The sequence below is a fragment of the Parasteatoda tepidariorum genome, chromosome 6, assembly GCF_982258835.1.
Source record: "Parasteatoda tepidariorum strain Cologne lab strain chromosome 6, Ptep-v5.0, whole genome shotgun sequence".
Taxonomy (NCBI): domain Eukaryota; kingdom Metazoa; phylum Arthropoda; class Arachnida; order Araneae; family Theridiidae; genus Parasteatoda; species Parasteatoda tepidariorum.
The window spans coordinates 45473445-45496681 of record NC_141760.1 but is presented as its reverse complement, the minus strand read 5'-3'; the positions used below and the strand labels follow the sequence as shown (position 1 = coordinate 45496681).

Sequence of the window (23237 nt, the reverse complement as noted above, 5' to 3'; positions counted from 1 at the left end):
AATCATTAAGTGCTACAAATTTTTTAACATCAATATTTAATACCCAGGGGATGTCTCCCTGGGCATAAAAAGTAAAAAGACGTCAATCATTAAGTGCTACAAATTTTTTAACATCAATATTTAATAGCCAGGGGATGTCTTCCTGGGCATAAAAAGTAAAAAGAAGTCAATCATTAAGTGCTACAAGTTTTTTAACATCAATATTTAATACCCAGGGGATGTCTCCCTGGAAATAAAAAGTAAAAAGAAGTCAACAAATTTTTTAACATCAATATTTAATGCCCAGGGGATGTCTCCCTGGACATAAAAAGTAAAAAGACATCAATCATTAAGTGCTACAAATTTTTTAACATCAATATTTAATACCCAGGGGATGTCTCCCTGGGCATAAACAGTAAAAAGACATCAATCATTAAGTGCTACAAATTTTTTAACATCAATATTTAATACTCAGGGTATGTCTCCCTGGGCATAAAAAGTAAAAAGATATCAATCATTATGTGCTATAAATTTTTTAACAGCAATATTTAATAACCAGATGGTACCTGAGCATAAAAATTTAAAAGACGTCAAATAATAAATGCTACAAACATAGTATACAGCATCAAAAAATTACTTCTATATTTTACGCCATTCTGCCATTTTTTGTTAGTCACTTTTAATTCATTAGAATAAAAGTGCGCCATTCTTTGTTTTCTAATTATTTTTATTTAATTAACTTTTTAATGAAATCATGTCAAATTAGGTGTTAAAGGTGGTAATTATGTTTTTTGCAAAAGGACTCTAACGATGAACGCCGGAAGTCACAACTTTCTTTTTCTACATAGAAATTCACTGGAGCGAAAAAATTAATGATTCATATATAAATGCCAGTGGCTAATCTTTAACCATTTGGTTGCCACCCATCCATGTAAACAGCTTCCTAACCGTGGTAAGTTCTACAACCTAAGATATTAAATTAAAAATTAAATTGAATCGACAAAAATTGAATTAAATTGAAAAAAAAAATATCGCATTTAATATTTGCAATTTCATAACGTGAGAAATTATTTCAAAAATGAAATAAAATGGGCATATTTTGATTTGCAAATATGATGGAAGGTCTCATGTTCCTTTTTTTCACAGAAACTTTTAAATACAAAAACTATTTACGCAATTTTCCGTAAATAAATGTAGGCAATATAAATATCAATACCAGTTATAAAAGATTTTTATTGATACATTTTTAAGAATAACCATAAATTCACTTGCTATTTATGTAAATTTTTTAACAGATTGCTTCCCTTATCATTTAATGTTTTGAATTTTTTTAAATTCAGCAAAACCCTCACGTATAGATTCTTTTCCTGGAATACAATAATTATAGTTTTTAATGCAATCGAATTTTTTCCAATGCAACAAAACTAAAGTGTATATTTAATTCTGAAATTCAGTGCTTAATCGGTAACAGTACATTCTTAAAAAATTTTATTCAATATAAACTTAATTGAGGAATAGGAAATTTCGAAGCTGAGAAAAATAAAGAACATTTTGTGAAGGAATAGAAAATTTTGCTTAAAGACAAACGTTTTGTAACTAAATTTTCTAATTAAAAACAAAAATTCAGGCTTCTAAACATCCGAAACTATTATTAAGATTAATTTTTTGCTGCGAAAATAATAAGTTCCAACGATGCAATGTTAATCTTACTTTTAGCCATTTTCTTTTGTTACTAACTTATCTGGCTGTCAAACTAACTTAAATCTATCTCTGATTTATTTTTATAACAATATGAAAATTATTAATTTTTAACAGGTATGTTTGTAACTTTATTACTTAAAAACGTTTTTATTTTTCAAAATAAAAGTGAAATATTGTTTTGAATACAGTTTTTGAATACAGTTTACAGTTTAAACTTAATATTATGTAACACATCTTCCCATAAATGGAATCGTTTCGAACTGATTCCAATTCTATTTCGGATAAATTAGTAAAAATTAATTAGCAGTTGTTTATTAACTTTTAATTTTGATAAATAAACATCAGATCACTTTAAATTACATATTTTTTTCTTCTTTAATTATTTTTTATGCATCGCTAAGCAAAAAATATCTCTTATCCACTTCAAATGATATTTTTAAGTAAACCGAGTTATTGTGACTTAATAAATAAAAATAATAATAAATAAAAAATATACATAATAATAAATTAAATCCTTTAAATTCCTCACTCCAGTACCAACCACTGCATTTTGTTAGAATACAGCAATTACAGAAAATTATTAATCAAGCAATTTTAAACCAACATTATAATTGTGTTTATTATTGTGTAAAGATTATGTTTTACAGTATTTTTTCTCCTAATACTCATTAAAAACATATAACAAATTTGAATATAACCAATGAACTTTCACTGCATATGCAAATCCTCTAAAATATGATGTTCAAATTCTAAAGCTTATATTTTCAAATTTCTTGTCTAAAATAATTTCAAGAAGAGATTAATTTTTAAAAAATACTAGTACAATAACTAAAAATTAAAAAATAATGTCTAATTTCATATTCAATGGCAGTTACAGTTTAAATGCGTGTTCAAATACACTCAAAAATTTGATCAACTCTTTTAACTAACGTATTTTACTCTTTTCATTAGCTTAATTAACTCTTTTAATCAACAATTATTTAATTTAATTAAAAATTTCATTAACTCATTTCATTCTGGAAGAATTATGATCTATATAAACAAACTAGAGTATTTAAATGTGTATGAGTATCTTATACAAATCCGCGATTCTGAACCGATCCCCACCAAATTTAGTGTATATACACATTCAAAGACTCAGCGAATCTACTTTATCATCAGTTCGCGTGCTACATCCCGAAGAAAGAATTTTTCACCTGATTTGATAAATATTTCATAATACAATGAGTGATTAGCTTGCAGCTCTAATCAATCAAAAAAATTTGTTATCTCATGCTCATATGAATTATTTATCTAACATTTCCTATGTTAGGTTATAACAAGTGAAATCAACATTAATAATTTCGTATGGGATTGAATACTCCGAATTCGTATTTTAAAAAGCATACGAAACCACATGTTTCTTACATTGATACTTACATTTTTAAAGCGTGTTTCTATAAACTTAATTAGCGGAAACTCAATAAGAACATTCTAATGAATCATCATTCTTACGAATCACACATTCTTATGAATTATTTATCTTAGGTTTCCAATGTTAGGTTAGAACAAGTAAAATCAACGTTAATATTTTCTTTAAAATGATGCTAAAAAATAGCATACCGTACAATTCAAAATTTTTTCGATCATTAGTAAATGAAATTATAAGAAATAAGAAATATTTACTGAAAAGTATTGTTCGTGTGGGAGTTACCTTATGATAAACGAATTACATAATTTCGTGCAAAAATTTTTCAATTCGCTATAAAAATTTTCGTGATGTAGTGAAATACGCATTAAGTAAAATTAGCATCAAGTGGTGCAAGCCTTGGACAGCTTTCCTGACCAAACTATTGGGACCATATTCCCCATATTGTTGCTACCCCTTATATTTTGGAGATCAGAAATCCAAATCCGTCAAAAAAAGGCATGTTTATTCAGAGAAAGTATGCTTTATGTCTGATTATTAATTAGCATATTTGAGGTCAACCCAGAGCCGGATTATACCTTTCGTAGGCCCTAGGCATAGCCGTTTTTGGGCCCTCCCCTCCTTCCCCCACTCCTCCCTTCTTTTCAAAATATATGCTAAAATTTTCTTGCATATTTTTTTTTACAATTTTATTAATATGGATTTTAATTTACAAATTTGTTTATCGAACTTTATCTGCAATACCGACATACTGCCGATATTGCAGTTGATATCGATAATACCATCATGATTAGTTCGATCGATAACTATGTAAACACTTAAAAAAATTTGTGATATATTAACAGATTTTTGCAAAAGTGATATTGAAAAGGAAGATGCTAAACATGAGGGAAGAAAATTGATTGTTCAATTAAGTAATTTTGAAACTGCGTTTATGACCGTAATTTGGGAGCATGCATTAAAACAAGTTAATATGATCACTTTAGCTCTCCAGGAATCAGGGATAGAATTGTGCACAGTAGTCAAATTGTACGATAGTTTATTGCAACATTTTCAAAACATGCACACCGAAAAATCGTTCGACGAATTAGAATCGAAAGCACAAGTTCTTTTGCCGAATACTGAATATAAAATAAAGAGAACACGAAAACGAAAGAGATTTTTCGACGAAACAGAAGAACAAGAAGTAATTTCAAACTCGAATCCAAGACAAATGTTTTTGTCAGGAACGTATTACGCCATTTTAGATGTATTAATTTCAGAAATGACTAAAAGGCGTAAAGCTTACAGTGATTTGTACGATAATTTCGGTTTTCTTGTTCACAAAAATTTGTCAGAATATGAGATTAAACTAAAAGCGCAAAATTTGGTGAAAATTTACTCATCCGATTTAGAGGAAAACTTTGTAGATGAATTTTTACTATTTTCAAATTTGTATGAACATAAATCTGCACAAGAAATGTTGAAGGCTCAAATTAAAGATAAACTTGTGAATACTTTTCCTAATGTTCACATTGCATTAAGAATATATTTGTCGATTCTTGGATCAAATGCAGAAAGAGAAAAATCTTTCTCCAGATTAAAATTGATAAAAAATTATTTGCGTTCAACAATGAATCAAGATCGTTTGGCATCGCTCGCACTTATGTTTATTGAATACGACATTTTGCGTAGTTTGGAATTCGACAGCATAATACAAGATTTCGTTGAATCCAAAAATCGCAAAAAAGTAATATATTAGATCATAAGATTCTGCAAAATAATTTATTACCGAAAAATATTATATTTTTATTTGTATCTTCATAATTTTGTGCAAAATACACTTGTTGTTTTTAAAGCTAAATTATTTTTGTCAACAAATTTTTTTCTACCAAGTTTTTTGTAGGCCCCTGACTTTCGTAGGCCCTAGGCACGTGCCTAGTCAGTGGCGTAGCGAGGGGTGGGCAAAGGGGGGTTACAATAGTTTCCTTTCCTCTCCAAACAGAATTTATCACCATATTATCACCAGAGGGAATTTATAGTCAATTAATATTACAAAATATTTCTGATTTGTTGGATTGCTATAATTTTAACTGGAACTAAGTTCAGGGTGACAATAAAAATTTTAAGCACTTCATGACCATTGCAAGCAAAATTTATAATATAGCTTAGTATTGCCAGAAGGAATTTATCGTCAAACAAAATTTCGATTAATGCCCAAATAGTGCTTACCTTTTAGCTACAGTTCTGTGCTGAATAACAATACAAGTTTCAATAAGTTTCTTGGCCATTCTAATTTGAATTTATTTTCATTTTATATCTGTAAAAATCTTGATCATCTTTCCAAATTATGACACTTTTCCGACTAGTTAAAATGTTCAATTTTCAACTGGAAATCTGCCTGATAACAATACAAGTTACAATTGTTTCCTGAATACTTGTTAGTAACCCAGATAGCAAAATAAGGTTTTTTTCACCCAACAAAAACCTTTTCATGTAAACCTAAAAAGGGTTTTTCACACGGTTTTCGTGTAAACCTTCTAACCTTAAAACGAGGTCTGCGACAATCTGCTCTATTCTACGCACATTACCCTAATACAAAACCTTGGGAAACAACCTTCCACATAACAACCTTAAAACGAGGTTGTCTTAGGGTTTTCAAGCGAGAAAAAAAACCTTGAATAAAGCTAGTTCTAAGGTGAAAATCATCTTAAATCTACATAATTATAAGGTTTCCGTTCGCAGCGTTTCGTATGCTCAGCTAAAATCTACCTTGTCATGAGATTTTCATTGACAATGCAATTTAATACTATTGCTAGTGTACGTCAGCTAAAACGTCATTCTAATCGTGACGTCATCACTCCCAAGATTGTATGACGGCGCGTTTCATTATTATTACTAGGTTTTATATTTTACTTCATTATTATTATTAGGTTTTATATTTTTATATTTAGCTTCTCAATCAGAGGAAAATTCTTCTTTTCATCAATTTTGCTCGATTATTTTGGGGAAAATAATCATTTTTTATCCGTCTGACATGCAATGAGAACTTAGCAAATTAAAATATCGTTTAATATGAATTTTATTTTTTCATTCAACGATTTGATTAAAGAAAAAACAAAATAAATAGAACATCTAATACTTAAAGAGGGTCTGCGTATTTTTTTTCTCTCTCTTATTCGGAATTTTATGTGGTGTGAGAAGTTTCGATGAGTGCAAAAGTGCTAATGCAGTTTTTTGCATATCAGAGAAAATTTACATGAAATGTCTTCTTTTGTCAAAATAAATAAAATGCAACTGATTATTTATCTGTTACTTAATATGTATGATCTGATAAATGTAGGAAATTTAATGATAACAAAATATTTTTTTTAAAAAATCGTTTAATGTATGTAGAAATGCCAAACATATTTTTTTAATACACAGCAACAAATAAATATTATGATTATCATAACAATTAATAAATGACAAGTGCACTAGTAGTGCAAATTAGATACGCCATAATTAAATTAGGTACTTTGTTAATATACAAAAATATTATCCGTATAATAACCACTAGTGAATGACACAAAACACCATAATTAAATCAACTATTTCGTCAATACATAAACAAATGATAATATAGGTATAATAACCACCAGTGAATACGTAACATATTTAACATGAAGGAATTAGCGAAGCAATCTTCCTTCAAATAAATTACTTCCTCGTCAGATATGCCCCTTTCTCTGAAAAATAAGATGAAATTTTATGCATATACACATGAATTGCATGCACGTACATAGACACAAAAGTATATTGTACTTACAGGAATGCATGCATGCATTATATGCATACAGGTGCATACACACGGGCGTACGCAGTATATAATTATATATATGTGGCTACTTTAAATAAACTGCTGTTTGTAGAAAATGCAACACCATGAAAGAATCATCAGAATCAAATGAAATTTAATGCAGAAACGACTTGTACTGATACAAATAAATGATGAAATTTTCAAAACAAAAGAAACAAATTAAGCGTCCGAAATCAGTATTTGGTGCAGCCACCACGCGCTGCAATAAGTGCTGCTATACGACGTGGCATGGAGTCAAACAGATGTTGAATATCTGCTTGAGGAAGAGATTTCCATATCGCTTGTATGCGCAACCAAAGTTCGTCTTTGGAAACTGCAGGACGCGGATCACGAGTGAGACGCCGACCAACCATATCCCACACGTGCTCAATAGGCGACATATCCGGCGAATAAGCAGGCCAAGGAAGAAGTTGCATGCGTTGTGCTGAACAGAAGTCTCTAACAGTCCGCGCAACATGTGGGCGTGCATTATCCTGCTGAAAGATAGCTCCAGGGATGCCTTGAAGGAAAGGAACGACTTCGGGCTGTAGCACTTCACGGACGTATCTGTTGCTATTGAGATTACCCTCAATTCGTATCAAATTGGATCGTCCATGATACGAAATCGCACCCCAGACCATAACTCCGGGTGTTCGACCACTATGTCGTTCAATAATACACTCAGGAAGGCAGCGTTGACCGGCATAACGTCTAACACGAACACGGCCATCATGGGTCCACAAATTGAAGCGTGATTCATCTGAAAAGACAACTTGGTGCCAATCAGCTCGCCAGTCTCTGTGCTCAAGAGCCCACTGCCGACGCAGCCGTCGATGATCCGCCGTGAGGGGAATCCTGTATAATGGCACCCTTGCACGCAATCCACGGCGCAGCAGACGACGACGAATTGACGAAGCCGACAATTGTACACCTGTAGCAGTAGACCAATGTGCTGCCAGCTGCCTGGAGGAAGCTGTGCGATCATTCACCGCCATGCGGAGCAGGTGTCGATCATCGCGCTCTGACGTCACCTTCTGTCGTCCAGTGCCTGTTTTTCGAGTTGTTCGGTGCTCGTCGGTCCACTGCTTCCAAACTCGCATCACTGTGGAACTGTTCCGCTGCATACGAGCTGCTATTGCGCGATAGGAAAATCCTCCTTCTCGAAGGCCGATTATCCTCCCTCGTTCAAACTCCGTAAGTTGCTTGAATTTCTTATTCTTCCGTCGTGGAGGCATACTCAGGTCTCACTAAACGTTTGCCACTAACAAATAATCATAGACTATTTTCAACGTCCCGCTACAGCACTTTATTTATACGCTTTCAGCATCAATTCAGAGAGCGCTGCGCGCGCCACGCACGCGCGATGGCTCTGAAACTTTATTAATTTGCATAATATCCTATAATTGACATTTGCTGCGAATTTCATTTGATTCTGATGATTCCTTCATGGTGTTGCATTTTCTACAAACAGCAGTTTATCATTGCATGAATAACATTGCTATTAGATAGTACATGCATATAGTACATGCACACGTGAGTACTTTGTGTGTCATATGCACGTAGAAAGAATAAATTATTTGTACGAAACAAAAAGCAGACCACTCTTAAAAATTTTTCATCTAATGATCGGTTGTTTTTGTTGGTCTATGTCACACTAATAGTGAACAATGAGCTATTGGTGCAGAGTTGGGAAACATTCCTGAGGATGATCCGAAGACATATCAACACAATTTTGATCCTCTGCAGAGGGGATGGATCGCTTGCTTCGGTGACGACCTGAGCGTGAAGTCGAAAATTTAATGGTTAAAAAGTTTAATTATGATTGATACCGCACACCTTTGCCGGTTGAACAAAGTGATCACCCATCCACACACTGACCGTAGCCAGTGATACTTGACTTCGGTGTTCTAGTGGGAAACGTGTCCTAAAGTTCACTCTACTGCGAGATGATCTAATGATCGGTTATTTACGTTCTAGGACTCAATCTTAAGGGTTCCTAGGATCTCAAATATGTTAATTAATTAATGCAAACGATATTTTAAGTTATGAAATTAGACAAAAATAATTCGTACTTTCTCTGAAAAACGTACCTTTTTTCGACGGATGCACATTTCTGACCCACAAAATAAAGGGGGTAGCCGCAATCTGGGAAATATGGTCCCAATAATAGTTTGGTCAAAAGAGCCGTCCAACGGGTATTCGCAATCCGAGATAAATCGTCCCAATAGTGTGGTCTGAGTCCAAAGCTTAGACCCCCTAATGTTAATATTACTTTTTGCATATTTCACCATGTCTTGAGAATTTTTTAAATGAGTTAAAATAATTTTGCATACAAATATAAAATTCGTTTGCCCATCGATAATTCTTTGCAAAATATAACTTTTAGTAAATATTTGCTTGTTTTATTTAATTTTATAATAGCCGAAAAAATTTTGAATGGTGAAGTATATAATTTTTTATATCATTTTAAAGAAGGAAATTTTAAATGCCAAAATACAAAATTTGAGTGAAATCGATCCAATAGTTCCTGAAAAATCAAATTTTGAAAAAGTCGCATTTTTAGGAGTTATTCATTTCGTCCAAATCTTGCCTTTTGCCATTTAAAATTGTTTAACTTACAATTCAAAATTTTTCAGACTGTCATTGAATAAAGTAACAAAAAATAGTTATTTTGACTAAAACTTATATTTTGCATGGAATTAGCTTTGGACAAGCGAATTTTCTAATTGAGTGCAAAAAATTTTCTATTCACTTAAGAAGCTCTCATGATATAGTCTCATACGTAAAAAGTAATAATAACATTAAGGGGTACAAACTTCCGCTCTTCTGACCATAACTATTGGGACTATTTTTTCCCAGATTACGGCCACCCTTATAATTTGAGAGTCAAAAACCCAATAAACACCAAACAAAAGGTATGTTTCTTCAGAGTATGAAGTACGTTTTTGTGTCTGATTTCGTAACTTAAAATATCATGTGCACTAATTAATTAGCATATATGTCATATTCTCGAACCTTTAAGATCGAGTCCTTGAATGTGGAGATACGATCATTAGATAAAAAGTTATTTAGAATGGTCCATTTATTTTTGCGTATCGTATATACGTATAGATACCTTAAGTAGAACATATAAGTGTGCATATTCTTATGTACGTTAATTCACATAGATACACACATACATTATATGAATGTCTGCATCTATAATATATATATATATATATATATATATATATATATATATATATATATATATATATATATATATATATATATATATATATATATATATATATATATATATATATATATATATATATATATATATATATATATATATATATATATATATGTATGTATCTATGTAAATGTGGGTATATTTGTACGTACGTATGTTTTGTACGTATGTACACAATTTATATATGTTCAATACATGTACGCATGTATTCATGCTCTATGTAATAACGATGTTATGCACTTATGTATAAACAGGGCTCAAAAAAAGGAAAACCCTGAAAAAGTTTGATCAATTGATCGTATTTTAATCTACTACGACTCGATCTTATTGGTTTGAAGGTCTAACTTTATGAGGGATTCAGTGCCTAGACCCTTAAAATAGGGGAGGTACCTGCCATCTGCAAAATATGGTATCAAGAGTTTATGAAGGAGAACGGCAGAAAGTTTGAATCACTTAATGTTAAAATTTCTTTTTGCGAATTTCGCCTTGTATAACTTTTTAAGAAAAATCGAAAATTTTAAATTTAAATTAAATTAATCGAAGTGTTCTTCAGAAATCGAATTTTACATAAATAACTCTTTTTAGAATTGGACTACCTAGAAACTATTAGCCCGATTTCATTCGAATTTCTTATTTTGCCTTTAAAATTACTTTAAAAATGATGAGGAAAAAATTCGATATTTTGCAATGCCACGTGTTTTCGACAATCAGTAAATAAAATAAGAAATAATATTTATTTAAAGTTATTTTTTGCATAGATTATCTTTGGATAAACAAATCTTATAATAGTGTGCCAAAACTTATGATTCGCTTAAAAAAGTTCTTCAAATATAGCGAAATACTTAAGAAACTTTGTTAACATTAAGAGATCCAAACATTCATATATATGTACACATGTTTAATGCACGTACATACGTACGTATGTATGCGCTATAATAATATTGTAAGTACGTTTGCTGCACGCATCGTACTTACGCACATACGTACGTATATGCACGCAACGTAACGTATGTACAGCGCGCACAAAATAAGATTACCCAGAATGACTTTTTTCTATAAAGATCGGATCTGCACTTACTGGAACACAATCTTAATGGTTTAAGGCGGTGATCTTAATTATGCTAAATAATTAGTATGACGATATTTTAAGTTACGAAATCAGACAAAAAATAAAGTGTGTTTCGTTGAAAAAACATGCCTCCTTTTCGTAGGATTTCAATTCTTGCTTTTAAATTATATTGTTGTAATCACAATATGAAAACTATGGTTCCAATAGTATAGGAAGGAGAGGAATCGAAAGTTTGGGTCAATCTTTAGTGCCAATTTAATTCTTTGCATATTTCACGTTCAAATAAATCTAAACTTTTTACGCAAAATTATAAAATTCATTTATCCAAAAATAATTCTGTCAAAATTTTTTTAATATTTTTTTTTTATTTTAATTAATAATGGTCGAAAAATTTCTGAATTGTTAGTATATCTTAATGACCATTTTAAAACCGTAATTAATTTAAGGTACAGTGTGCATGCATCCCGATAAGACGTTTAGTCTGAATTCGCGCACTAGCTAGTCGGGAAGGGGTTAAAATTTCGATTTATGATAACTTCCTATCAGCCAATAATATGGTAATAATTGTGCTTATAGTGGACAGAAAGAAATTAAGATATGTATTGACATATAGCACAGAGTTCCCATTTTAAATTGAGCATTCCAGCTACAAAAGTAAAAAAAAAAAGAAAGAAAAAAAAAGAAGAAGAAAAAAAAAGAAGAAAAAAAAAAAGAAGCCAAAATCAAAAAAAAAGTCAAATTTTCGATAGAAGATTATTCCTATAAGCAATAAATTCTACTTATAGTGGTTAGAAAACGAATAAAACACATTATACATGAACACAGGCTACATGAATATCTATATTATCCTGTCTAGAAATTAATGTGCTTAAGCTAATTGGAAAGTTAACGAAATTTAAATTACAATCTTCTAGCCTTAAATAAACTAGAAAGTGAGTTAAGAAAACATTATAAATGCTACGTTTGGCAAAACTCAGATTCAAACTATAGTATTACACAGTTTAAATTTTAAAATCCTGATAAGTAGTCTGGAGCGTCATAAAATTTTGGAAATTTGGAACTCCAATTTGGGAAATATAATTTTTATTTGCTGAGCTATCTTTTTATATTAATGCGAGCTTATTAATTTCAGTTAGTATTAATCTCGTTTATCAAAAGTTATGCAAAGTGTACTTCTTTTTTTTATTATTTTTTTTTTTACAATGTGGAACTATTTACTTGAATCTATAGGCAGTTCGTACATCCAAAAAAATAATAATAATGTAAAACAGTAATAACAATAATAAATTAAAATATTGTTAATTAAATTTAAATTATAGCTGCAGTGTTTACTTAAAACTTATTGAAATTAAGAAGACATTATAATTACCATTCAATGTCCCTTAGGTTGTGTCGTTCCAATCATAAATTTAAGTTTTAGATTAAATGTTAATATTAATTGAGATTTTTAAAAAAAAATAAATAACAATACGTAAATTAAATACTTAATAATGAAAATGAAATGCAATCAAACGGTGTACCTACTTTTTTCTTGTTACAAAGAAAAGTAAATATCCTTAACTGGAAACAATATAGCAGAATATCAATAAAACAGAAACTCCAATTTCAACTTAATCAAGGAAGCTAATTACAAGAGTGCAAATGATCACCAGCAGTAATATTAGTGCTATGTTGCGCATGACGTAAGCAGCAGTTTTTAAGACAGCATTATGGGAGGGAAGGGGATCAGGTTTTCAAGAATTTTCTTAAGTGAAATTTAGTGAGATTGTTTTTTTTTTCTTTCCTTTCAGTTTTATTATTTTTAATCGAATGAGAATTTTGAAGTTTGAACATTAAGCATTGCCTCACAGTTTCAGTACAGTAAGGCTAATAGAAGTTTTTCTAGTTCTTCAAAGAACTTTTTTTTTAATTTTATTTATTGCTTTTCCATTTTAACTTAATGTATTTTAGATGTATAGTTGTTAGCTAATACAAATAAAACGTTAAAAGAAAGAGTAGAGATTTAAAAGAATATCTTCAGATTTTTTAAACGACTTGAGTAAAATTTAATTAAACAGACTTTTAGCCTCACCCCCCCCCCCTTAGGAAAAACGTGTTTTTCTTTATATCACTTTTACATTTTTTTTTATACAAATTTTTTATTTTCAACACTGTTTTGTTGAAAATGTACATAAGAAAATTTTTCACTCTTAAAAAACTGATGCAAATTATCAGCAATTTACGTACCTACTAACTCATAAACTTTTTAGAGAAAACATTTTACAGTAGTGAAAATTGTTTGATTGTTAGTTTGACAAATTTATTTAAAAATTATTTGTATAATCTAAGATAATAATTTTATAAATAAATAAATTTTATTCTTCAAAAATAAAATAATTAGCATTTATGACTTTTTAGTTTCAAGGTTAAATTGTAATTCAAGTTATAACAATAAAAACACTATATGAATAAAAAATAAGATATATAAACATACAGATACATCCACTAATGCATTTCATATATATTCAACTCTACCAAGTGAAATAGCGTTGAAAAATTCAACCTAATGACATTCATCAAAAAACTGCAATTGATATTATTGAAATTCTATACAGTGTGCAAAAATTAAACGGACCACCCTGAATAACTTTTGATCGAATGATCAGATCTTCACGTTCTAGGACTCAATCTAAATATTTCGAGGGGATAACTTCAAAAATGCTAATTACCTAGTGCAAACGATATTTTAAGTTACGAAATCAGGCACAAAATCCTACTTTCTCTAAATAAACAATTTTTCCCCCAACGGATTTGGATTTCTGACCCCCAAAATCTAGAGGGTAGCCGCAATCAGGGAAATATATGGTCTAAATAGTTTGGCCAGAAGAGCGGTCCAACGGTTGATCCCCATAATGCTAATTTTATTTTTTGCGCATTTCACCATATTTCAAGAACTTTTTAAGCAAATTGAAAAGTATTTGCACACAATTATGAAATTCGTTTATCTATTATGTTATGGAAAAAGTATATTTTAGTAAATATTTTTATTATTATTTATTATTTTATTAAGTAATAGTCGGAAAAAATTTAAACTGTGAGGTATGTATTTTTTTTACATCACTTTAAAATAGGTAATTTTACATGACAAAATTCAAAATTTGAGCAAAATCGGTTGAATAGTTTCTGAGAAATCGAATTTTAAATACACAGGCAGGAACAATTCGACCGATTTAACTCAATTTTGTATTTTGCCATGCAAAATTACATACATTAAAATTTAATAGAAAGTTGTATGCCTTACAATTCAAAACTTTTCCAGCTATTATTTAATAACTTTATAAAAAATAATAAATGTCTACAAAAATTATTTTTACATGCAATTATCTTCAGATAAACGAATTTTAAAATTATGTTCAAAAATTTTTCAATTTGTTTGAAAAGATCTCGATATATGGCGAAATACGCAAAAAGTAAAATTAAAATTAAGGGATTCAAACTTTGGATCGCTCTCCTGATCAAACTATGTGGACCATATTCCTCAGATTGCGGCTACTCCCTATATATTTGGGGTTAAAAATCTAAATACGTCTGAAGAAAGGTATATTTATTCAGAGAAAGTAAATTTTTGCGTCTGATTTCGTAAGTTAAAATAACGTCTGCAGTAATTAATTAGCATATTTGAGGTCATCCCTTCGAACCGCTAAGATAGAGTCATAAAACATGAAGATCCGATCATTAGATCAAAATTTATTCAGGGTGGTCTGTTTCTTGTTTTGCGCACTATACAGCGAGTTTTGTGTACAAAAAGTTTTTAAATTCACTCCAAAGATATGATGAAAAAAAGTTATGGGTCTAGGCTTTGAATCTACCCAGCTTTAGAGCGGGTACCAGCTTGTCAGGGAAATAAAAGCGGAAGATGCGCAATGCTGATTTTATTGTCACCATCACGCCGTTAGTCACAAAACGTGGTCTTAATCTCGATGACCCTCCAGTTCACAAGGGACTGTTGGGCGAATTTTTTGTATCGAATATTTTAAGTAAAATTCTCTTGGAGCGGATATTTTATTGCTATACCATAATTAGAATAATTATTAGGTCTGCAGTAAGGTAAAATGAACGAGAAAAGGCCATACATTTTAAAGGGGCCGCTGCGTATGGGACCCCTAAAGTCAAATTTGAAAAAAAAATTGCAATTTCTAAAAAAAATATTGAAGATTAAATTGAAATTTTTTAAAAACTTTATTCATTTTTCAATGAGATTATTCGAATGAAAAGTTTCGAAAAATTAACGATAACTTGTATTTGTTGTGTCCACATTTTCTTAAAAAGGCAAAACTCGAAAACTGCTAAAGTATTTCTCGTTGTTACAGGAAGACGGGGTAAAGCCGTTGACTAGATATGATTCAGATTCAGCAGAAATGTTTTCCATACTTTTTAAATCTAAACCGTGACTACGAGAAAACTTTAAAAGAAGGTTTTCGCAATGTACTTTCGCAGACCTTAGAAAACAATCCAAAAACATGGTCTTATGCTCGTTTATTTGCTTTCCCTTAAATGAGGTTTTTTGCAAAATATTTTCTAATTATTTATTAATATTTTCGCTGGAAAGGTTAATATTTGCCTTATTTCGTTTCCTTGGAAAAAAGGTTTCAGCTTTACATTTCTGCTGACCTTATCATGACAACAAACAAAAATGAAAAAAATAAGGGTTGCCATTTGCTTAATTTTTTAACCTAAGAAACAATATTGTTTTAAAAAGCTTTAAAAATCATTTAGTTTTCCTTTTAGGATAAAAGGTTGGAAATTGCAATATTTTTGCTTTATTGGAAAAAGGTTTTTACTGCAAACCTTTTCGTGACAGTGAAAAGAAAATTCTGGCACAACGTTGTCGTAAGGTTACATGCTTTCTGGGTAAAATTTAAGGCCATTTTATCGCCAATTGAAATTTTGACCGCTTTTCATTGTAAAGAAACTAACGATCACGCAAAACTAAAATTAAGAAAATAATCTGGCTATAGTAAAAACTAGTTACAGCCGTCACTGAAGACTTTTCAGAAACTTTTCACCGAGCGTACACTCTCTTAACTCAAAAACTATTACATAAAACACTACGCAATTTTGCACACTTTTTGAGAAATGTTTCAAAACCATTTGAGATCTAACTTATAGTGAAGGAGCCATTAGTTTTTTAATTATTTTATGCCAAAGTTAAAATATTTATGCTGTACGTAATTCAGTTTATCAAAAACTATTGGAAAGAAAAATATTATTATTAATACACAGGCGTACACAGATACATCAATATGACAATGTTAGTACGGGATGATAAATCTTTCGTTTTAGGTCCGAAAATAATTTTCTTTTCTTTTTAGTCTACTTGTAAAACGATAATTTTTTTAAATTTTATTTCATTTTTATCGATTTAATTCACACGTCAATTTCCAGATGAATGTTTGAGACTCACAAACTGAAAGGTAGATGCGTTTAGCGAAAGGTAGATGCGTACTGAGTTACTAACGTTTCAGAAACTGAAAGAGAAATATGTCTTCGTTTAAAGTCTGAAATTTTTTTAAATTCTTTTTAATCTAGTTGTAGTACGTTTTTTATTTATTTATTTATTTTATTTATTTATTTTATTTCATTATTTCCTTCCTTCGCTTTTCGATTCCTAGATAAATACTTAAGACTCAAATACTGAAAGGCAGATTTATTTACTGTTTCAGAGGCTGAAAAAGATGTTAATTCAACAGACTATACTAATTTGCGTGGCGTTCTACTTAATTTTACAATTAATGTGCGTTGATGCTCATCATGGTGGAGGCGGCGGTGGCCTGGGAATACTTCTGGCAGCAGGTTTGGTTGCAAGCTTACTCCGTGGTCACGGACACACATCACATCATCACCACGTTCATCCAGTGTATATTCCTATTCCGTAAGTATTCAAATTTTAGCATTATTCATTAATTTTAACTTATTTTAAATATTGAAAATTTTATAAGTAGCTATTTGAAGCAACTTAAGAATATACATGACTCAGTTGTGTTACTAAATATTGTTTGAACCTAAAGTAAATAAGATAGGTAGGTATTTTATTTACGTCGCATAGAGCTGCACAATGGGCTATTGATGGCGGTCTGGGAAACATCCCTGTGGATGATCCGAAGACATGCCATCGCAATTTTGATCATCTGTAGAGGGGATGGCTCCTCTGCCTTTGTAGCCCGACGACTTGATCACGAAGTCGAGCCACTTTACTGTAGAACAGTTTAGCGAGAACCGATACTGCTTACCCTCGATCCCTATGCAGGCTGATCAAAGTGGTCACCCACCTGCTTACTGACAGCAGTCAGTGATGCTTGACTTCGGTGTTCTACTGGAAGCCGTGTCTTTTACGAACAATCCACTGAGAGACAAAGTAAATAAGAAAAAAAAACCTTAAGTAATTAGTAGTTTTAGTGAATAGTAAGTAGTACTAGTAGTAATTTTGATCCTCTGCAAAGGGGAAGGTGGCCTGATCTGTTAGCCTGACGAACTGCGAGCGAAGCCGAGTACTTTACAGTAGAACAATTCAACAAGACCGATACCGCTCAGCCTCGTCCCTTCGCAGGCAAACCAAAATGTTCCCCCACCAACTCACTGACCGTAGCCAGTGATGCTTGACTTCGGAGATCTACTTGGAACCGTGCCTAACACACAATCCGCTTATAGACAAAAAGAGGAAATATATACGGAAATTTTTACACCACAATCACGGTATTATTTACCGACATATTAGTCTACAGAAACTTCGATAACAGGGCAAAATTGTCCGGTTGTAACAAACCCTATATTCCATGTTTTAAAAATAATTAATTGTTCATAAAATAAAAGTAGTATGTTACTTCTCAATGGCTCAAAGAAATAAATACAAAAGTCAGGTTACGAGATGAGTGATTCAGTTTTCGCCTCTTTTTCTTCTCGTAGCAACAGTATCTGGATACATTTTCTTCGAAGCAAAAATGTTCGCAAAAAAAAAAAAAAACGAAACTGTTAAGAGACACCGGCCATCATACGTAGTCTATTCTTCTAAGCCATACAAAGCTCAATTGCAAAAAATGTCATTACAGCAGGCTAGAAAATATATCCTTTGCCCGAAAATTTTAAAACGATTTCCAACTATATTTAGGAGTACTAAATTAAAATTTAGATTCAATTTTATTTTTGTTTATCAAATGATTATAAATAACCGTTTGTGGCTCTGAACATAAAAATACAACACATTTCCCTAAAAAGAATAATATTTATTTAGGATGGACTGTCCTCTATTACAGTGGGACTATCCAAAAAATTACTCTCTAGTATTAAAAAAGAAGAAAAAATAGAATTAGTTCTGGTTGAATGAAGATTTATGCTTTTAAAAAATCAGTTATTTTGATCAATAATTTTTTTTTTCACTAATCAAGTTGCCCTGTTACGGTTGGGTATAGAATAAAAAATGAAAAGTTGCAAAAATGATAACAATTTAGAAAGAAAAAAACTAAAAAATTAATGGCCGGGTGAAACATATAGTTAGTACATTTTTGAAGTGGTGACGCAAAACATTTATGACCCATGAGGAATAGTAATTTTTCTTCTTCAAAAAACAAGTTCCAGAAGATAACAAGTATATTCAAAAAAACATACCTTCTTATCCATAGAAGCTACCTTAGTTTAGGATGAAACAAACAGAAAAATCCTTGGCTAGTGAAAAAGAATTAGTCCAGTTCTTTTTTTGAAAAAACATCATTGTTGTTTTATTGGAGAAAAACATGTTAAACAAATCATCATGTTGAGGCACATCATGTAAGGAATCATCAATGGCACATCCTAAAATTGTGGTAACTAGTGATAACTGGAACAGGAGTTAGAAAATGACTGTGAAGGATTTCCATCACTGGCGGTAGTTGGTCAGCGGATCATCTTAAAAGCTGGAAATTTATCAGGAAAATTCTTTAGTAGGCATTAATCCGAGACAATGAAAAGGACAGCAGCTGGACAGCATGGCGGTAGATGAGTTAGTTACAGAAAACAATACAACAAATAAAGATGTCGCAAGGAAGCCATTCTTCCAAAAAAGCTTCTCCACCTTAGGGAGGTGGGAGCAAAAATATCAAAACTCCGTTAAGCGGAGGGCAGCAAATTCTTTGACCATCAAATTATCGAAAAGCTTCTCGTCTTTCGCGCTCTTCCTTTTTATAAGATACAAAAACTTAAAGTTGAAGTTGTAGTGCATGTTGTGCAAGTTAAAGTTAAATTATCTAAAAATTACGAGTTGAGACGAAAAATTGATTATACGTTAACAGTTACGGTTGAGAAACACAACATACACGCGGAGATGAAAGATGCCGACAACCAGTGCGAAATTCTCAGAAAAAAAGGGTGGAATGTTCTCGAAATAAAGGGGCTCTTCAAGGAGCTGGTAAGGAATTTTAGGGGGAGAATGTCCAAATTGCGCTACCGCTTAAGGGGCTAAAGAAAGATGATGAAATAAAAAAATGTATTACAAAATTATAAATTAAGTCAAAAGAATTAGTATTATTGATTAAAAAAACAGGATATTTATAAATTAGGCTGTGACCTAATGTCACATTATACCCCCCACTGCAGAAAAAATTTTTGAAAAAAATTTTTTTTTTGTTTTTGCCAAAAAAAAGAGATATTAATCCAAAAAAATTTATAAATGAAATTAAGTTCTAACAGCCTGCAACTCCAGTTCACCACTACTCCACTTACAAATAGTCAGATGTTTACATAACAATCTATATCAAAACTTTTGATAGTAAGAGTCTGAAATGAGAAAAGCTGTGCCTCAAACATAAGACATACAAAGAACTAGTAACACATAATAACACATACATATAAGCAGCTTTACATGGCTGCATCTTGATTAGTGAAAAGGCAAAACAATGTTAATTGTTTGATAAATGGACGAAAAAAACACAAAACAATCTTAATTGTTTGCTAAATGAAAACAAACACTTTGACACAGAATCGTCAACACATGTACTATAAATTAAACTTAAACAATATATGCCTTGATGCATGTGAATGCCTATAAGTGCAATAACACCCGTCTAAAAAATTCAGGCTACCTGAAGTAGACTGAGAAAATCTTCTCCAAAGAAAATAACATTAAGGAGGTAAAATGGATAATTGATTATTCAAAAAAGAAAATCTCACTTAGTAATAGTGGAAAAGCAATTTTTGAGGTAAAGGACATTAACTCAAATTATTCCTTGTAAGAAGGAATTGAAAAAAAATTGATTTGTTTGCTGGAAATTATTATGAAAAAAAATTGAAAAATTGCAAACAAACGAAAAAAAATCAGGCTACCATTGTAGACTGACAATACTCCGAGCTTAAACGAAAAAAACTTTGTACAACATTTTGTACATCAATCCATTAAGTGAATTTTGAGAAAAAAATTGAAACCAATCAAACAAGATTGATAAGTAGTAATCCGAGTTAAAACGACAAAACATTTAGTACACATCAAAATGTATACCTGAAACAAATCAAAGTCATTAGTGAGAGCAATAAGTGCACAAAAATTATTAATTTAAGACTTGAAGGAAGTTAAAAAAATTGCAATTAAACTTACTAGTTGTAACAGGAAAAGCCTAGGCAAAACATTAAACTTAACAAAAACAGCAAGGAATTTTAACACTTAAAAAAACAACAAATTGACTCACAGAACTTTGACCAAAAAAAACTGCTAAAAACAAAACAAAAAAACAAGGCCTTGACACATTGCTTACAAAAAGCATTACCTAACAAAAATTGCTGAACAATATACAATTAACAAACTCAGCATCAACAATTTGTATAAAACAATATAACACAAAACAATAAAAAAATCATAACAACCGTTGTGACACCTTGAGATGTACAATGAGGTGTACTTGTATACATTACTAATGCAAAGAGAATTCACACTCTGCAAAAATCCAAAAAAATTTTTGTATGTAATAATAGTGACTTATGACATACTAGAAAAGGAAAAAAAAAATACTGTACAGAACTACAGGGTCGAAAAACAAAAAAATTGGCATTCGAAAATCAGACGTCATTAATTAATTACAATTATGTGTTTAAGTAATTTTAAAAAAATACAAATATTACCATGAAATATTTGTTAAAAAAAAATTGCAATCAGTTAGACATGAACAACCACAAACACGAACCCATACTTATAAGTTTGTAGAGTCGCAAGAAGGAGGGCACTGCTCATCATCCACCATAAGAAACCATATCACTATTTGAATACCTCATTCAATAATTAAAAAAATTTAGAACCATTGACAAAATTAGTTACAAGAACTGTATATCAAAAAATTAACCAAAAAAATCACTGGTATTGCCTGACAAGTACTACAGGATCCCGATGTTCCGCGGATATGACGGCCAGCATCATATACACCGATACCCAAATAACACCCATCACACATAACAATGTTACATTCAAACAAAATTTATTAGAAAAAAAATTATTTACTTCTTAAATTGTAAGGACAAGCCTTAGGGAGGGTGATATCACTATCAATTACACTAGGGGAGGTATCCAAAGAGGGATGAAAAAGCAAATTTTGCCTCCTATGAGGACATAGACGTAAACGGTCTATATGAACAGTTAGTTTAGGTGCCTTTGTATTGTCCAAAAGTTGGATTACATAATCCACATCATTAAATTTTGACAAAATAGTAAACGGACCATCAAATTTAGGTTTAAACACATTAGTATGCTTTAAATAGACAATATCACCAATATTTAGTGATCTTAATTTTGCTTTCGCACCTTGTCTCGAATTTTGTTTGACTTGTGCTCGTTCAGAATTATTGTAAGCATTTTCATATGCAATATTGAGTTCATTCAAGGTCTCCAATAAATAGTGAGATTTATCCAAATGTATTGGTTCAACACTAGTTTCAAAACAATCAAAAATTAAGGCCAAATTACGACCAAAATGAAGTAAGTTAGGGGTGAATTTGGTTGAAGAGTGAATTGAACCATTGTATATATTTTGGTGAATTAATAAGCTGGTTGCAAATGACACACCTTTCTCATGTAAAGTTAAAACAGAAGACTTAATAGCTTGATTAATGCGTTCACTCATTCCATTACTTTGAGGATGAGCAGCACTGCTATGGGCTAATTTTATGCCTAACTTTTTATTGATTAATTCAAAAACCTCAGCTTTAAACTGAGTGCCTAGATCTGTTAATAGGTATAACATTCTACCATAATGAGTAATATAATTCATTAAATGTTTAGAAACAGTCTCAGTGGTTAAATTGACTAGTTGGTTTAAAATTAAATGTCTAGAGAAATGATCTATGAAAGTTAAAATATATCCACAATTTTTAATGGGTCCTACAATGTCCATTGAGACAAATTGTCCAGGCCTCTGAGGTAGCCACATTGATTTTAAAGGAGCAGGCTTGCTCGCAGACTGTTTATGTTTAATACATAATTCACAAGACTTAACATAATTACAGGTATCACTGTAACAATTTTTCCAAAAATATCTTTTAGACACAAGCTCATACGTCTTTTGAATACCAGAATGGGAAACATGACAAATATTTAACACTTTAGATTTTAATGAATTTGGAACTACAATTCTGTGTTTATGAGAAAAAACCTCAGTGGCATACATTAATATACCATCATTTAAAAAGAAATGTTCAGTCTTAGATTGATTAATTAACGTGGGATTGTTTAAAAGAGAAATAATTTCCTGAATACTTTGATCTTTACATTGTTCCGATTTAAATGTGTCTAAAGAAATTTCAAGAGGGGAGTCATTAGTTAAAGCATGAATTACATGGTCTTCATTTATATCAGTGAAAGGTAAAATTAGTTCAGAATCATTACTATTTAAAGCAGGTTGACAAAAATTTGGATCAGGAGAACGACTAAACCAGTCGGCTAACACATTCTCATGACCAGGTATATGTATAAACTCAAAGGTATATTCACTCAAAGCAAGCAACCAACGTGTGATAATATCAGCAGGTGATGTAACCTTGC

General features: G+C 31.1%; 1 long non-coding RNA gene across 1 annotated transcript in view; it reads left to right on the top strand.

Moving 5' to 3' along the window:
- The first annotated feature begins 903 nt into the window (after positions 1-903).
- LOC107456285 (uncharacterized) overlaps positions 904-23237 on the top strand; it is a 34432-nt gene continuing 12098 nt past the window's right edge. Inside the window, exons 1-2 of the long non-coding RNA XR_015434610.1 lie at positions 904-931; positions 16912-17120. This is a non-coding gene — a long non-coding RNA (uncharacterized LOC107456285). The remainder of the gene's footprint in view (positions 932-16911; positions 17121-23237) is intronic.